The 16900-nt window shown below is 46.5% G+C and overlaps 1 protein-coding gene across 2 annotated transcripts in view; it reads right to left on the bottom strand.

Annotated features, from left to right (window-relative positions):
- Positions 1-16900, bottom strand: part of Fabp6 (fatty acid binding protein 6) — a 75594-nt gene that overhangs the window by 28654 nt on the left and 30040 nt on the right. For both annotated transcript variants that reach the window (XM_055610676.1, XM_055610675.1), the window contains exons 2-3: positions 14159-14260; positions 13995-14053 (exon numbers count right to left, since the gene is read on the bottom strand). The gene's annotated coding sequence lies outside the window, so the exon portion shown is untranslated. The remainder of the gene's footprint in view (positions 1-13994; positions 14054-14158; positions 14261-16900) is intronic.

The raw sequence follows: 16900 nt of genomic DNA, 5'->3' as shown, positions 1-16900 counted from the left end.
ATTCCAGCAGATCTGATGCCCTCTTCTAACCTGTCTAGGCACCAGGTACACATGTGGTGAACATACATACATGCAGACAAAACACACATGCACATACAATAAATCTACAAAACAACAAAACACACAATTTTGAAGTCACAGTTAAAAAAATATTTAGGTGTAGCTTCCATAGACAAAGTTTTGTGGGGTACACCCACGTTTTCTCATCATGAGGAGACCTTGAACAACAAGACAAGCCCGAAACATTTCTTCTCCAGCCCCTGAGAGCAAAGGGGCGGGTGAGTGAGGACCTCTGCCCAAAACCATGCCTGCCCACCATAAGAATGTCTGAGATGGTCCAGGGCCCTCCCGGGACTCTGAAGGACAGAAGTCTCTAAGGGCGAGCAACGAGGACACAATAGGGTTGCTTCAACTAGGAGGGACCTTGGAGAAATTCAAACCCAGTTCTGACCCCTCCCTTTAAAGAGGAACAGTCAGAGAGTAGAGACAGCATGTCAGAGGCCACCCAGAAGGTGGAAAGCAGGGGGGGGGGGCTGGACACTGCCTCCCTCTAAGCATCTGTGGGGAGACACAGACCTAAGCTGGGACCTAAGCTGGGAGTCCTAACGTACAGTCGTGCTGTGCCTTGTACCCCAGCAGCGTCCTTTGTTCAGCTGTGATTTCTCCACAAGAAAGCGAGGGAGGTGCCTGCACAGCCAGCCTCCCGCCTTTTATCCTTCCGTTCTTGGCACAGTACCCACTTTGACTCCGGAGCTAAGCCCCCGGTTTCCGCAGTCAGCCTGTTACCTGGGCACAGGGATTTGCAAAGATTTTTTTTTTTTTCTTTCAAAGCACAAAAGACACACTGCTTCTACTCAGGGCTCCGGAGCAACTTTTGATCTGCTCTGGGTAGATAAAGAAAAGCAAAGAAACAGCTGGAGGGCATTGCTGGACACTCTGAGACTGCTTTCCTCGTCTTCATCCTGGCTTCCCACCTGCTGGGATCTCACAGTCCTGGATGTTTCCTCCTTGAGTGAATGGGCAGTGCTATCCTGGAGGAATTCTGAGGAGAGCAGAATGCTCTCTGGAGCCTGGGGAGATGACAGAAATAGCTGGAAAAGCCAAGTGCTGATTCTCTGCTTTGTAATCTCCAGCCTAGTCTACATACCGAATTCCAGGCTGCCCAGTAAGACATGGTCTCGGAATTAAAAAACCAAAAACCAAGAACCGTTTTCAGGGGAGTGGTTAGATCCAAGGCCCCCACAGTACTCAGCACCCCAGCCAGACCTGAATGCTGGCTCTGCCTTCACAAGCGATGCTTCCAGGGTGTTCTCAGCAGACCTCCTGGACCCTTCCCTCCCTCTGCCTGGATCTGCTTCTCCCCTTCCTGCCCTGAACCTCATGCCAGTGTCCTCAATCCGCAGGTCTTGTCAAAGGAAACCAGATTTTCCTCTACTTCAGGGACACTGTACTATTTGTTCCCCTATCTGGGATGATGCTCAGTGTTGCTTTCTCTGTGTCCAAGGGAAGCACTTTATTTTCTTGTCATCAAAAAAGGGACAGAGATGGCGCCCTCCACATCAGTGACTGAAATGTCTCCGGTGCTTCTAACTCATGCTCAGAACCAAGTGCCCACAGCCTCTGGGGCAGTTCCAGATCTTAACCCCTTCTTTGCTCTTTAAAGGTCAGGGCCTTCCCCATCCGCCTCCTCAGCTTCTTCATGTTCCTGATGCAGCCTGACAGCATCTTGTTTACTGCCCTCTCTTGACTACTCTTTTTGTTGTGTCCACCCCCTCCCCTTTCCCCGTGACAGCTAGATCAGCACAGAACAGGTGCTGCTGCTGGGTGTGAGACAGATCAGAGGGACCCCACTCTACCCAGTGACTAAGCACTGTCAAATGCTGTTGAGAATGTGAGCTCTAAGTCCTCATCCTACCACATGTTTCTGTGAATGAGCCATGCCTCTGGAAGTAAAGCTGTTCAGGCTTTGGAATGGTAGCTGTGTTGGCTAGTATTTTGTTAGCTAGAGTTTTCTGACAAAGGGAAACACAATTGGAAAAAAAAAACAAAAACAAAAAACAATGCCTCCGTAGATTGGCCTGTAGGCAAGCCAAAAAATCAGTGATTGATGCGAAGGGCCCCACCCATTGCGGGTGATGTCACCCCTGGGCAGGTGATGTTGGGTGTATATTAAAGGATCCCAGCAAGCCATGGGGAGCATGCCATCCGGTTAGCAGCACTCCTCCATGGCCTCTGCTTCAGTTCCTGCCTCCAGGTTCCAACCCTGCATGACTGAATTCCTGCTTTGACTTCTCTTAATGATGGACTATTAACCAGAAGCGTCAGATGAAATAAACCTTTTCCTCCCCAATATTTTTTTTGTTTGGCTTTGAGTTTTTTGTTTTATTTGGTTTTGGTTTGGGTTTTTTTTTTGGGGGGGGGTGTTTTTGTTTTGTTTTTTAGGTTTTTGGTTTTTGGAGACAGAGTTTCTCTGTGTAGCCTTGGTTGTCCTGCATTCCCTTTGTAGACCAGGCTGGCCTTGAACTCACAGAGATCCATCTATTTCTGCACCACCGCGCCCAGATCCAAAGTTGTTTTTAACCAGTGTTTTATCACAGAGATAGAAACCCTACCGAAGCCAGGTGTGGTGGCCCATGCCTGTAATCCCAGCACTCAGGGCGGCAGAATGGGCAACAGTCGGCTGAGAACCCCCTTCCCAGCAGGAGGCTGGACTGAAGCCTCTCCTGCTCTAGAAGGCAGGCGCTAGTCACAATCACCACAGACAACTATCTCTGCCTGAGACAAGCCTGGAGAACTCTAGGTGACCTTTGACCTTTTGGTCTCAAGACGGGAGAAGCATCTCCTCAGGACCTCGGCAACAAGCCAGTGATTGACCAATCAGGTTCAAGCTGGAGATGTGCTTCAGTTGGCAGAGTTCTTACCCAGCATTCCTGAAGCCCTAGGCTTGAGCCCCAGGAATGTATGAACCAGCTACAACAGCTCGCTCCAGTAACCCTAGCATTGCAGAAGTGGAGGTTAGGGGGATCAAACATAGGTTGTCCTTGGATACATACTGGGTTCCAGGCCAGCCTGGGCTACATGAGACCTATCTCAGGTATAGATACATACATATACATATCTGTACATATATGTACATATGTGTGTTTATGTTGATATACTTACATATATATGTAGATATATTTACACATATATGTACAAATATTTTTACATATAGATATAAAATCAGGGAGCAGTGAGGTGGCTCAGTGAGGCAAAAATTGTTGTGAAAGAAGCCTGAGGACCTGACTTCACACACAGATCACAGCCACCACCACTACCATCACCACCACCAATAATAATAATTATTATTAATTAAAAACATCTGAAATTGACATGCAAGACTTGTGATTGGCCCCTATCTAAGGCCTCTGATTAGTGGGACTGGAAATCGTACTGTGATTGGTGCAAATGCAATCCTTCATTTGCATAACACATCATCCACACAAGTGTATCTGTGTACCCCTTCTTTCTACATAACCAGTCTATACAAGTCACTGTTTTTTGTTTTGAGAAAAGGCCTGTCTTTAACTCCTGATTCTATTGCGCCCCCAGACCTTGTAAGTGTGATTACAGGTGTGCATCGTCATGCCTGGCTTCAGCTCACTGCCCTAGGCCTCCTCCTCGTGCTCACCACAGGGCTTTTCCTGAACAGTCTTTCTGTGGCTCCATGTTGTGATCATGGGTAGAGCAGACAGATCATGGGTAAAAAATGGCATTGGGACAAACAGAAATCAAGAAGGTAGCTGAAGAATGGCACAGCGCAGCTAGAGTGGGGAGGGCAGGCAGAGATGAAGGACAGTACTAGTACAGAGAAGGCAGAGTATGATGGAGAGCCAAAGATGAAGAATCTGGAAGCATTCCAGGAAACTCCCAGGCCTTCATACCCGAAGGTTTTACACTCCAACACTAGCTGGCGCTGGCTGCTCCCACTACAAGCTGCTGGGTGCTGGGTGCTGAGTCACTGAGAACCATAGCCTCCAACCTGACCAGAACTTTTAAAGCCAGGAGTTAAGTCTGCAGTTCTTGGGGCCTGAAGCCAAAAGCTCTGAGCCTGGAAGCCCACCTTGTAAGTCAATCAGAGACCTGCTTTTGGAAATGGCTGCTCTTCTTCCCACTGTTATCAGGCCGAAGGCCATCTTAACAGCCCTGTTTTCTTTCACTTCGAAGTAGAATTTGTCTCTTTCCCCCAGATTTCTCTTCTTCACATACTAATCTTCTCTGATTGAAACGGTGGAATAAGCTAATGGCAAGAGGAAGTTATAATATATAAATGGCTCTCGGCTGCCGAGAGAGACAGAGACAGACAGAGAGAGAGGAGGAGGAGAGAGACAGAGGAGAGCAGAGGAGAGAGAGATTGTCAGGATTATATGCTAAAGGGCCTCTGGGAGAGGGAAAACCGCACCCCTGGGCTCAGGGTAGAGGGTATACCAGCCACACCCTGCAGCCGATAGACCTAAGGATACCTGAAACCAGACAATATCCTTTTGCTGTATCCCAGTAAGAAACCAAGCCTCTAGCTGTCCCCCACCCCCACACAGATCTAGCCTCTAGGCAGCCACCCTCTTCACATTGTATCCTCAGCTTCCAGATATGCCCTTACCACTGTGTACCCTCCCCTAATACTCCAGGCCTTCTATGCACTCTGTCTCATCATGGCTAATACCTGCAGTACCCACTGACTCTGGGATAAAGCCCAGACGCCAGCCACTTGCCAAACCTCCAGTTTCACCTCTCACTGTGGAGTCCAGTCCTCCTACTTCTGTAGAAGCCTATTTGCCTGGTTCCTTGAGAGACTACAGATTCTTTTAAGAGGAAACAGAGAATTAAGTGACTTCACTTTAATAAGAGAAAATTACATTAGAGTGATCACAGGAGGGACAGAGATGGGACTCAGTTGGAAGGAGAGCATCCAGAAAGAGAAGGAAGTGGCCGCTCAAAACAGAAAGACTAGCTGGGCGTGGTGTTGTACTCTGGAAGCAGAGACAGGTGGAACTCTGAGTTCCAGGCCACCCTGGTCTGCAGAGTGAGTTCTAGGACACCCAGGAATACACAGTGAGGCCCTGTATCTTAGTCACTGTTCTATTACTATGAAGAGACAGCATGACCATGGCAAGTCAGATAAGAGAAAGTATTTAATTAGAGTCTTGCTGGCAGTTTCAGAGGCTTAGGCCACCATCATCACAGTAGGGAGCATGGCAGCATGCCGGAAGGCACTGGAGCAGTAGCTGAGAACTACATCCTGCTCTGGAGGCAGAGAGAGGGGAAAAGCCTACGCCTAACAAAGAGGTTTTGAATCCTCAAAGCCTACCCTCAGTGACATACTTCCTCCAACTGGGCCACACCTTCTTTAACAGGACCTAATCCTTAGAATCCTTTCAAATAGTGCCACTCCCTGGTGACTAAGCATTCAAATATATGAGCCAATGAGGGCCGTTCTTATTCAAACCTCTGCACCTGTCTCCAAATCAACAACAGCAACAACAACAAAAGACTAGGTGGCTGAAGCTGAGGGTGGAAAGAGGTCAGAACAGACTGCAGAATCTGAGCTTACAGATGATCCTTTCTCAGGAACCATGTCTTTCTTCCACCCCCACAGCATACATGGCTCCCATTTCCTGTCTCTGGTCTTATTGGATGGTCATTGCCTTCTTACTTCTTTCAGTGTACAGACGTCTTTCTCTAAAGCACTCAGCCTTCCTTTCTTTCTTTTTCAAGGTAGAGTATCGTGTAACCAGGCTAATCTTAAACCCACGAGATAGCTGATAATGACTGAACCTCTAATTCTCTTACCTCCCCCTGGGAATACAGGCATGCATCATAGTGCTGAGGACCATGTCAGGGCTTCATGCATGTCAACTCAGCAACATCCTCAATGTCTGAGCCCTCCATTTTCAATTACCTGCACAAAATGAGGTACTGATTATCCATAAGAGCCATCTGGCCGGGATGGCGGTGCACATCTTTAAGCCCAGCACTCAGGAGGCAGAAGTAGGCAGATTAAGTAAATTTGAGGTCAGCCTACTATACAAGGAGAGTTCCAGGACAGCCAGGGCTACACAAGGAAACCCTGTTTCGAAAAAAACAAAGCAAAACCAAAAGAGCCACTGACCCTGTCAGTACAGTCTGCCCGTGTTGGTGAATGGTGCTACCAGCTATGGTGCAGCTCAAGTGAAAAGGGCAGAATCCTGAACATCTTGATATTGATTTCCTTCCACTCAGGAACCCAGGAAAACACCTGCTCTGTCTTGTTCTTGAGCCACTGTGAAATCTGCTATGGAACCGCTGTGGATGCCACCTCAACTCAAGTCATGGAAAGCAAAGGATGTCATTCCCTAATTACATTGGTACATGGACCTTGTGAATTGAGGGCATCTGGGGGACCACAGGGGCATGTTGAGCCTCTCTATGAGCATCCCACACTAGACACACTTGCCTAAAGATGGTAAAGCCCTCACATGTTGCTATTAACAGCTTAGTGTTTCTGGGCATGTTGGCATAGGCCTGTAATCCCAGCACTCAGGAGATGGCAGAAGGAGGATAAAAGTTCAAAGAAATCCCTAGCTACCTATGTAGTTCCAGGCCAATCTGAGTTACATGAGACCCTATCATTTAGATATATATAGAGAGAGGACCACTACTAGCTGCAACATGGGTGAAAGACACCCAGAGGCCTGGGCACCACTAAGATGAGCAAGTAAGTGGTAGAGAGATGGGAGAGAAAAAGAAGAGCAGTGTGTGCCCAATGAAGAGAGGCTTGAGGGTAGTGAGGAACAGCCAAATGTGAGTATCCAGGGATGCTATCTTAGGCCATGGTGAGGTTTTGGCCTGCCCTGTCACTGAGGACCATATCTGGCTCTGTAGCACTGCAGCACTTGGGGTCTGTGCTGATGTCTGTGGCCCATGCTACTACCAAAGGCCATGAGGCTGTTTCTGGTCTGGGCTTCCACCTGGGACTGTACTGATGGCTTTGCCCCTTGACACCTGTGGCAAGTGGGAGAGCAGGTCCAAGGGCATGAGCTTGGGAGAGCAGTTCTGTCTCCACCTCACCTATCCCCACCTCCACTTGGGCAAGGTGGGAAAGCTGGTGTCACCCCTAGAAGGCTGCAGCTCTTGGGTGAGCTGGCCTTGTCAATCACTGGGGCATTGCTGGAGAGCTGGCCCTGGTGGTTTGAGCAAGGGAGAGCTGTCAGGCTCACCAGCTCAGCTGCCACCCAGGCCCAGCTCCAGGACCTATCCATCTGTGAACTGCTGGAGCATGGGAAGGGGCTGGTCTTGTAGAACCAAATCTTCAGGATCTCCATGACATAGGGCAAAAACAGGATATACAAGAGGAGTCCTGGTGGTTATCCAGAATTGGTAGAGAAGCACAAGTCAGAGAACTCGAACCAGACCAATGACTCATTGCAATGAACATCTGTAAGTAAAGTTGTTTGGGTAAAAGGGTATACTGTGTGACACACTGTGACACATTGTAGCTTTTATAGCAAGATTTTTGTTTTGTTTTGCTTTTTTTGTTTCTTTTGAGGGGGTTCCAAGGACAGAGGATGGATGTGGAATGATGGGGAAATGAGTGGGATTTAGGTAGATGATGTGAAATTCACAAATAATCAAAAATAAAAAGGGCCTTTTAGAAAGTCATGGAAATGGTTCAAGAGGTAAAGGTTCTTGCTGCCAGAACTATCTGAGTTTAATCTCCATGATTCAAATGATAGAAAGAGAGAACTAACTCCTACAAGTTGTCCCCTGACCTTTACTAGTTACATCTTACACTTACAAGTGTTCTGTGGCACACGTGAACCCATCCCCATGAATAAGTAAATATAATAATAACAACAGCAGCAGCAACAAAAAGTGAATACAGTACAGTTGGGCATGATGGCAGACATGTAATCCCAGAGGCAGGAGGAGTGATGCAAGCATAAGGCCAGCTTGGTCACATTTCAGACCAGTTGGTGCTACATAGTGAAACCCTGTTTCAACAAAAAGGATGTGTGTGTATGCTTAATATAAATATATACATATATATATATATATATATCTCCTTCAAACAGAACTTAGTTGTTGTGAATTCCCTTGCTGGAAATCTCTTTTTTTTTTTTTTTTTTTTCTGGGTTTGGGATCAACTCTATGTTACAGATTTTGTTTGTTTGGTTTGGATTTTGGTTTTCAAAATAAGGTTTCTCTGTGTGATAGCCTTGGCTGTCCTGGACTCTGATTTGTAGGCCAGGCTGGCCTTGAACTCACAGACTGCCTCTGTCTTCAGAGTGCTGGGATTAAAGGAGTGCCCACCATGCCCAGCCCTAGACAAAGATTTTTACCACTGGCCCAAGCTCAAGTGCCTCTGCCTCCTGAGTTCTGGGGTGACAGGCATGTGCCATCATATCTGGCTTTGGGAATTTTATCAGCCATGGGAGGAGGAGGAGGAGGCCGACACCGTGCTCGGACAGCCTAGCTCCTGCTCATCTCAGAGCCACTCCAAGAATCACTCTTTCCATGGAAGCCTTTGTCTGTATGATGGCCTTTATTCCCCACATACCTCCCTGTCTTCTTGCCATTGCTCCTTCAGAGGCTGCAAGCCCCTACTCCTCTCTGTAGCTCTAGAGGCTGTCAGTTACCTGAGTATGTAATTAAATGTAGGATTTCCCCTGCCCCTCTACCGGGTGTCAGCTTAACACTCAGCTCAGCCAAGGAAACTAGCAGGGAAGGGAAGTCATTTTCTGCTTGCCTACCCCACAACAGTAGCTGCTCAGACACTTGCTTCTAACTTCCCCCCTTCTTCCCTTCCTCTGCTTAAAATGTTGGCAACTCATTCCTCTTCTTCTTTTTATTTCAACTGTGCAGGCTAAAAAGAAAACAAAAACTAAAGCGCAGTCACTTCCTACTGTGCTTAAAATAACATCTTCATCCTGGCCTTCAAGCAGCCCTGCTCTGGCCTATCTGGGTTCCGGTCTATCTTTCTATCTCCGGAACTCTTTTTTTTCCTTCTCCCCTCAGGCCACATGATGCTCTGTGTCTCCTGGTTATTGTTCGCCGCCTCCAGTCTCCTCCCTCTCTACCTGAAACTCCCTGTTTCTTTATTCAATAGTGTGTTTGTCTCCAGTCTTCCCCCCAGGAGAAGACAAACTGCTTAAGACCAAGAACCCCCTCTGACTTGTTCATGGCTGTGGCCCCTGAACCCAGAACATTACAGCTCCCCACATATGGTCTCTTGGGTTGAGTGAAAGAATGTATCGATCCTTCACAAGCCAGGCTCTTTTGTTCCAAGCAATTCACCTGAACCACCTGACAGGATTCTGTGGACATAAGCTGCTATTTATGCTGGTGTAGACCTGGCCAGAGTCACACAGCCAGAAAGGGCTGGAACCTGGATGGAACCGGTCTGCCCCTCTAAGACCACATCAGCGGTACAGCTGGCAGCTGAGCTCTATAGAGAACTCTCACACAGCACGCGTGCATGAATGAGTGGGCTGATTATAAACACCTGCACTGCATAGCAGCGTGCTGCCAGAAGCAACCTTCCCAGGGACCATCATATCCACGTAGCTGTAGGCTCTCTCCGGGGTGGCTCTGCTATCTTGTGAGAGTCCTATCTCTGGCTAGCTGCCATTCGCCTGGCAGCCCTTATGTCTTATCTCATCAATCATCAGGCTACACTCAGCCAGGGTGGGTCTCTGAATAAGACGTGTGTGTCGACAATGAAACGGCCTGGAGCTCTGAAGGGAATCGAACCCACTCTGAGGGAGGCAGGGGAAGACCACAAGTACTGCCGGCCTGAGGTCTGAATGCATCCCTCTCAACTGAGGAGGGCCCACTAGGAGAGGAGGAGAGGGCAGGATTTTTATCCGAAAAGGAAGGAGGGAGGAGAAAAGGAAAAGTAGCTGGGGGATAGGAGTAGAGATGGAGGGTGTCGGGTTCCTATTGCAATTGAAATTTAGATTCCTCTGGTGCTCTGCCAGGTCCAGTGCACTGCACCCTCCCCTTCCCTAGAGTAAGCTGACAGCCCAGGAAAGCAGGCAGGTTACGGGGGTGATTTATTGCAGGCCCTTCTTCTTCTAATGCCGGCTTGGTGGCTTGGCTTCCCGCACCCTCGGCTGCCCCAGCACTTCCGGGTACGGACCAGCTGGGAGAGTCTTAGCTTATCCGTGCCTAGCAGCCACTTGCCTGGTTTTCTTTCCATCCCAGCCTCCAGGGAGAGGAATTTGCGCTGTCTCCCCGTGAAACCTTCTGCTGAAAGTCAAGATGTCTGAGTGAGGCTCTGCAGAGATTTTCTAGTCCAGCTCCTCGGTTTTTTTGTTTTGCTTTTCAACCTGAACAAATTAATAATAATAATAACAATAATAATAAAAGTAATTGCCAATTTTAAACTGAAATAGATTGCACTTAAAATTTGTATGCTTTTTTTCCTGAAGCTGAGCAGTGGTGGTGCATGCCTTTAATCTCAGCACTGGGGAGGCAGAGGCAGGAGAGTTTGAGGCCAGCCTGGTCTACAGAGAGAGTCCCAGTACAACCAGGGCTACACAGACAAACCCTTGCTAGGAAAAAGCAAAACAAACAACAACAACAAAGCAAGCACCGAAAGAACCGGAATCAGCTAGATGCCCTGCTAGGGGCCTAGCCTTGAAAGTCACATTGTTTTTCCCACTTTTCTTTGTTGGTCTAACTGGCTACCTAGCTGCTCAGATCCAACCGGGAACTCAACCCCTAGCAGCAAACCCAACCCATTTCTTATCTGTCTTCCTGGAGAGAATTACATGCATGCCCACACCACAGAGACAAGAGAATTATAAAAGCCCAAGCCATACACTCTACTTTGGTTATTCAAATCCTATTCCATCCAACCAGAACCCAAATAGATTCAAGCAATAGAGTCCCTTGGATTTGCTCTCCAGCCCTTGCCACGTGTGCTCTGAAATGCAACCCAGGTCAAGGTTTCCAGTTCTGTAGCACCAGATGCTTTCTGGATCTCACTCTCTGAATCCAGAAAGCCGGGTGTGCTGTAGAATGCCTATGACCCCAGGTTAAGGTAAAGAGCATCTGAACAATACACAAGCAAGTTCTAGGTAAGCCTGGGTTTCATAGAAAGACCCTGTTGACAAGAAGGAAGAAGAAAGGGAAGAAGGAAAGAAAGAAAGAAAGAAAGAAAGAAAGAAAGAAAGAAAGAAAGAAAGAAAGAAGGAGGGAAGGAAGGAAAGAAAGAAAGAAAGAAAGAAAGAAAGAAAGAAAGAAAGAGAAAGAAAGAAAGAAAGGAAAATCTTTAAAAAATTAAAAATTGAAAAAACCAAAAACAGGGCTGGAGAGATAGCTCAGAGGTTAAGAGCACTGCTGTTCTTCCAAAGGTCCTGAGTTCAATTCCCAGCAACCACATGGTGGCTTACAACCATCTAGAATGAGATCTGGTGCCCTCTTCTGGCCTGCTGGCTCACAGACAGGCAGAATGCTATATATTTAATAAATGAATAAATAAATAAATCTTAAAAAACAAACAACCAAACAAAAAACATCCAAACACACATCCCAAGTGAAGACATAAGAAAATACTGTTCTATGGCCATCACAACGGCTCAGCATGTTAAAGTGCCTGTTGTCAAGTCTGACAGCCTGAGTTTGATGCCTTTTGCTCATGAACTAGAAGGAGAGAGCCAACTCTCATTAGTTGTCCTTTTACCTAAACACACACACATACACACACTTAAAAAAAAAACATGCTATTCTAAAGCTTGCATGTTTTCACTTAATACTTTACGTGGGGCTGAGCTGTGGCTCGGTTAGTCAAGTTCTTATCTAGCCTGTATAGAGGTTTTACAACAAACTTCAGACACAATGGCACTTGCCTATAATCCCAGAATTCCAAAGGTGGAAGCAGGAAGGTCAGAAGTCCAAATCTATTCTCAGATACATTATGGGTTTGCAGTTAGACCATGCTAAATGAAGCCCTGTCTCAAAATAAGAATAAATGAATAACTTATTTTAAAGATCAGCCTATTTTAGTGTATGCAGCAGGGTTTCATATAAGAGCACACTGCATTCCAGTATTCAAATGCATTATATCACCTCCCATTGATTGATTAATTGGCCTTAGCCCCAATTGTGCTAATCCTAACTTACACTGGAGTAAATAATCTTCTCTAGGAAAAAGAGAGAGGCAGAGAAACAGGGAGACAGAGAGAAACAGAAACAGAGGCAGGGATTCTCTGTGGTTGTGGGATGAATGCCTAGAGGCAGAATGCTATATGAAGGGAGGGCTCCTGCCACCATCTAGACTGTGCTCTGAAGAGCAGTTGTGATCCACACTCCGTGCCTCCTGTGATCTCACCATGATGGTTTGCCTGCTGATCGCATGACCTGTGGGATGCTGCCTGCTTCCGGGGCAGCAGGCGGCAGCTGTTTCCTAGCTATTTATCAGCATCACATGAAGGACTGCGGGGCGAGGGCAATGGGTAGACCCAGGAAAGAAGAGATCATTACTTCTGTAGAAGAACTTGGGGTACAAGGAGCACTTCATCTGTCTCTTGACTCCTGGCAATTCCTTTAGCTCTTTCTCTCTTGGCCAGGCTATTCGATATTTTCTCTCTTTTTGGAAAAGAGCTTATCTACTTGATCTATTTTATTTTATTTTATATTTTTTAAGACAGGGCTTCTCTGTGTAGCTTTAGCTGTCTGGGACTGGCTCTGTAGACCAGCCTGGCTTCGTGTGCAACCACCACCTGGCTTACTTCATTCTTTTTAAAATGTGTTCTGGGGGCAGTATTTGTACATGTGTGGGTGACCTCAGAGGCCAGAAGTGGGTGACAGATCCCCCTGGAGCTGGAGTTATGAGCAGTTTTAGGTTGCCCCCAAAATGGGTTCAGGAAATTGGACTCTGAAAGAGCAGCAAGTGCTTTTAACTGCTGAGCCATCTCTTCAGCTCAAGACTTCTGTCTTAGTTGTAGAAGATTCCAGTTGTGCAATAACTAAAGAAAAGAAACACCTTACCCTTCTCAATAATTCCAAGATAAATATAAGCACATGACTATGGGGCTCCTGTAGCCCAGGTTGGCCTCTAACTTGCAATGAAACTGAGGATGACTCAAACTTTGGTTCCGCCTATTCCTAACTCCCAACTGCTAGGATTGTGATAGGTAAGTTTCCCCACAGGAAGTTTTTTTGTGTTGTTAGGGATTGGACCCTGTGTTTACTGCCTGCCACACAAGCACTCTATCGACTGAGCCCCACCCCTAGGCACTCAGCGTTTTGTTCCCATGGAACCTAGCCTCTCAGTGTCTCAGTTTCCTCATCCATAAAGTAGGAAAATAGGTCCAAGCACCCAGGCTTGTCATGAAAATCAACTGGTCTAAACTGTTGCAAAATGCTTACCTTTTAATATGAGGAGTTTGCCTCCCTTTTTTGAGACAAGGTTTCTCGGTGTAGCCCTGGCTGTCCTGGACTTGTTTTGTAGACCAGGCTGGCCTCAAACTCATAAAGATCCACCTGCCTCTGCTCCACACACACACCCCCCCCCCCAAGCCTGGGTTGCCGGGGTGTGCGGCCCCCGCCCGGTTAATTTTTAAAACTTTTCTCAGAGAGCTAGAAGCCAAGCTATTACTGTCTTGGAAATGCAGACAAAAGCTAGAAAAAAAAAAAAAATGAAGTGACTTTTCCTCCCAAGATCTCATAGCTCTGGAGATAGGATTCAAGCTGGGTCAGTCTGACTCTTAACTCATTTCTCCTCTGCTACAGAGGCTGATCCAAATCATACTGGGTCCTTGAGCCAGGATCTCTGTTGAGGCTCCATATGGGAGGGACCCTGGGCAGTTTGACCTATCTGTCCACATTCTCCTCACCCACAGGCCACCCTTAAATCATAGGAAGTTCACACAGCCAGCAACTGGTTCTGTAAGCCAAAGAAAAGGGGGTGGAGCCGTTCGGAGAAGGAAAAGGGAGAAGAGAGATGTGTTAGTCATTGCTGTGACACATACCTGAAGAAAGCTGGACGTACACAGTGAGCTCCATGCCTGGCAAGTGACATCGTGAGACCCTGTCTCAAAAACACAAAGCATCATCATCATCATCATCAACAACAACAATTTTTTAAATTTACATTGTCAAAATAAATAAATAGCTGGGTGGTGGTGGCGCATACCTTTAATCCAGCACTGGGGAGTCAGAGGCACGCAGATCTCTGAGTTTGAGGCCATTATATACAGAGTGAATCCCAGGACAGCCAGGACTACATAGAGAAACCCTGTCTTGAAAAAAAAAAAAATGAATGAATAAATAAATAAACAAACAAATAAGCAAGCCAGAGTAGTACACACTTGTGATCCCAGGACACTTCCCACATATTCCCTATTTCCTCATGCATGAGCCCCTCGCAGCCTGTGAGGACAGAAAATGATGGTGGATAAAGATAAGGTACTATGAGTATCAGGCAATTCTGACTTCTACTTCTGCCTGGGCCATTTATTAATCTTCAGCTCAGCCTTGTGGTACAGGTTTGTAATCCCAGATACTCTGGAGGCCAAGGCAGGGGACTCACAAATTCAATGCCAGCCTGCAGATCTTAGCGAGATGCTGTCTCAAAATTTAAAAAAAAGTTCAAGGAAACAAAAAAAGGAGTATACTGAGGTCACAGCATCCATGTGTTCAGTTTCCGCTCTGTCTGAGATAGTCTTCATAGTGCATAGAGGACTTCATATGCTAGAGGACTTTGAGTTTCCAGGGATTCGCGCATCCACCTCCTATCTCACTTGTCTGAACCCTGGAATTACAGATGTATGCTATCATTCCTGGCTTTACATGCATCTTGGAGATTTGAACTCAAGGTCCTCAGAGTTGCGTGACAAGTGCTTTACCTGCTGAGCCATCTCTCCAGCCTCCAAAAGGTAGAATCTATCTGGACATTGTGGCTTTGTCTGTAATCTCAGCACTCAGAAGACTGAGGTGGGGAAATTGTTAGGATTTTGGAACAAAACCTGCTTCTGGGTTGCCTAGCAACTTATGATGTCACCATGTGTCTCTGGCCAGGTGGCCACACCTGGAAGACATGGTTACCTTGTCCTTTAAAGGGACCAGCCGGCCATGTGGTCTCTCTCTTGGTCCTTCCTCTCTATCGGGGTGCCCCCTCTCTCTTCCCCCTCCTCTCTTTCCCTCTCTCTCTATCTTTCCCCCTTCATGTCCTGCTCTCCCTGCTCTCCCTTCTCTCTCTCTCTCTCTCCATAGCCACCTAATAAACCTCTTTTATATATAAGATCTGTCATACGCCTAATCGTCTTTATTTAATTAGTTTTCCCCATAACCTTACACAGATCTCTGAGTGTTAGAGGCCAGATTTGTCTACCTAGTAAGAAGACCCCCATCTCCAAAAATTAAAAGGAAGAAAAAAAAAGGGAAGACTTAATACTTAGTAAATCATAGAGAAAATCACAGAGTTTGTGTGGAATGTCTCAATCATGGAAACTTCTGTGAGAAGGGGATTATTTTTGGTCATATAGCCAAAGGGAAAATAAAGTGCCTTTACTCTCTTTCTATTTATTTTTATTTTTTTGTCTATGAGAATTTTGTCTGAATGTATGTACATATACCACATACATGCCTGCAATCCTCCAGAACTGGAGTTATGGATGGTGCAGGTTGCTGTGTGGGTCCTGGGAACTGAACCCAGGGACTCTTGCAAGAGCAACAAAAGCTCTGAGCCATCTTTCTAGTCCATACTTTTACTCTCTTACATTTAATGTTTTGGGAACTGGAAATTAAACTGACAAAGGACAGATTATCAGGAGAAACAAAACAAAACAGCCCCCCCCCTCAAAAAAATAACAAGTTTAACCATGTGCCCACAGAAGCCCACAGAAAAATGTGACTCAAGAGGCTAGTTAGAGGGCTGAAGAGATAGGTTAGCTGGTAAGAGCATTTGCTGCTCTTGCAGTGGACCTATGTTCATCAGGTCTCAGCATGTACGTGGAGGGACACAACTGTCTATAACTCCAGTTCCAGGGCATGCCCTTTTCTAGTCTCCAGAGGCACCTGCCATCTGCTGTACATACACACATTCAGGCAAAGACATTCATATACTTAAGATAAAAATAAAAGTAGAGAGGGGGTGGCAAGGGGGTGGCCAGCAGTGGTAGAGTTTGTCTAATATCCATGAGGTCCTGGTTCAATCCCTACCACAAAAGAAACAAAAAATGCCAGGCTTAATTAGAGCTCAGATCCTACAGAACATTCTCTGCATAGAAGCTAGGTCAAAGCCAAGAGCACGTAGTGAAACAGGAGTGGGCCCTTCACTGACTAGATGAGAGATAATTCTGTGTGGTGACTTCCAGTCCCCAGAGATCAAAGCCAATCTTCTCTGGTTGGACATTTATGATTTTGGCAGCTCTGCTTTCAGACAATAAACAATTTCAGGAACTGAGGCCAGGATGTAACTCAGTGATAGAATACTTGTGCTTACTTTACATAAAGCTTAAGGGTGCATGGTGGCTCATACTTTCTGAGTCCCACAGCCTGGTCTACATAGCAAGTCCCAGGTCAGCCAAGGACACATGACACCCTGTCAAACAAAAAACAAAAAACAAATAAACAAACAAAAACCCCTATGTGCAAGGCCGTTGGTTCAGTCCCCAGGAATTCAAAGGCTTTCTGCCTAAAATAACTTTTACATCACAGTAATATGCTTTGGACCCTTTCCCTGCAAAGTTCCAGAGTGAGACAGTGACTACATACAGCACCAGGAGCTCCAGCCAGCTCATGTCTTGTCAACATTACCTTTATTTATTTATTTATTTTCTGCTGACACAAAGTTGCATAGAGCTTGCTTCTATAGCCGGGGCTGGCCTTAAACTCCTGCTCCTTCTGTCCCAGCCTCCTGATTGCTGACATTTTT

This window comes from Psammomys obesus, unplaced genomic scaffold (assembly GCF_907164565.1).
Source record: "Psammomys obesus unplaced genomic scaffold, mPsaObe1.curated_primary_1811, whole genome shotgun sequence".
In the NCBI taxonomy this organism is placed as follows: domain Eukaryota; kingdom Metazoa; phylum Chordata; class Mammalia; order Rodentia; family Muridae; genus Psammomys; species Psammomys obesus.
Note: the sequence above shows the minus strand (reverse complement) of the source record. Positions and strands in the feature narration are given on the sequence as shown.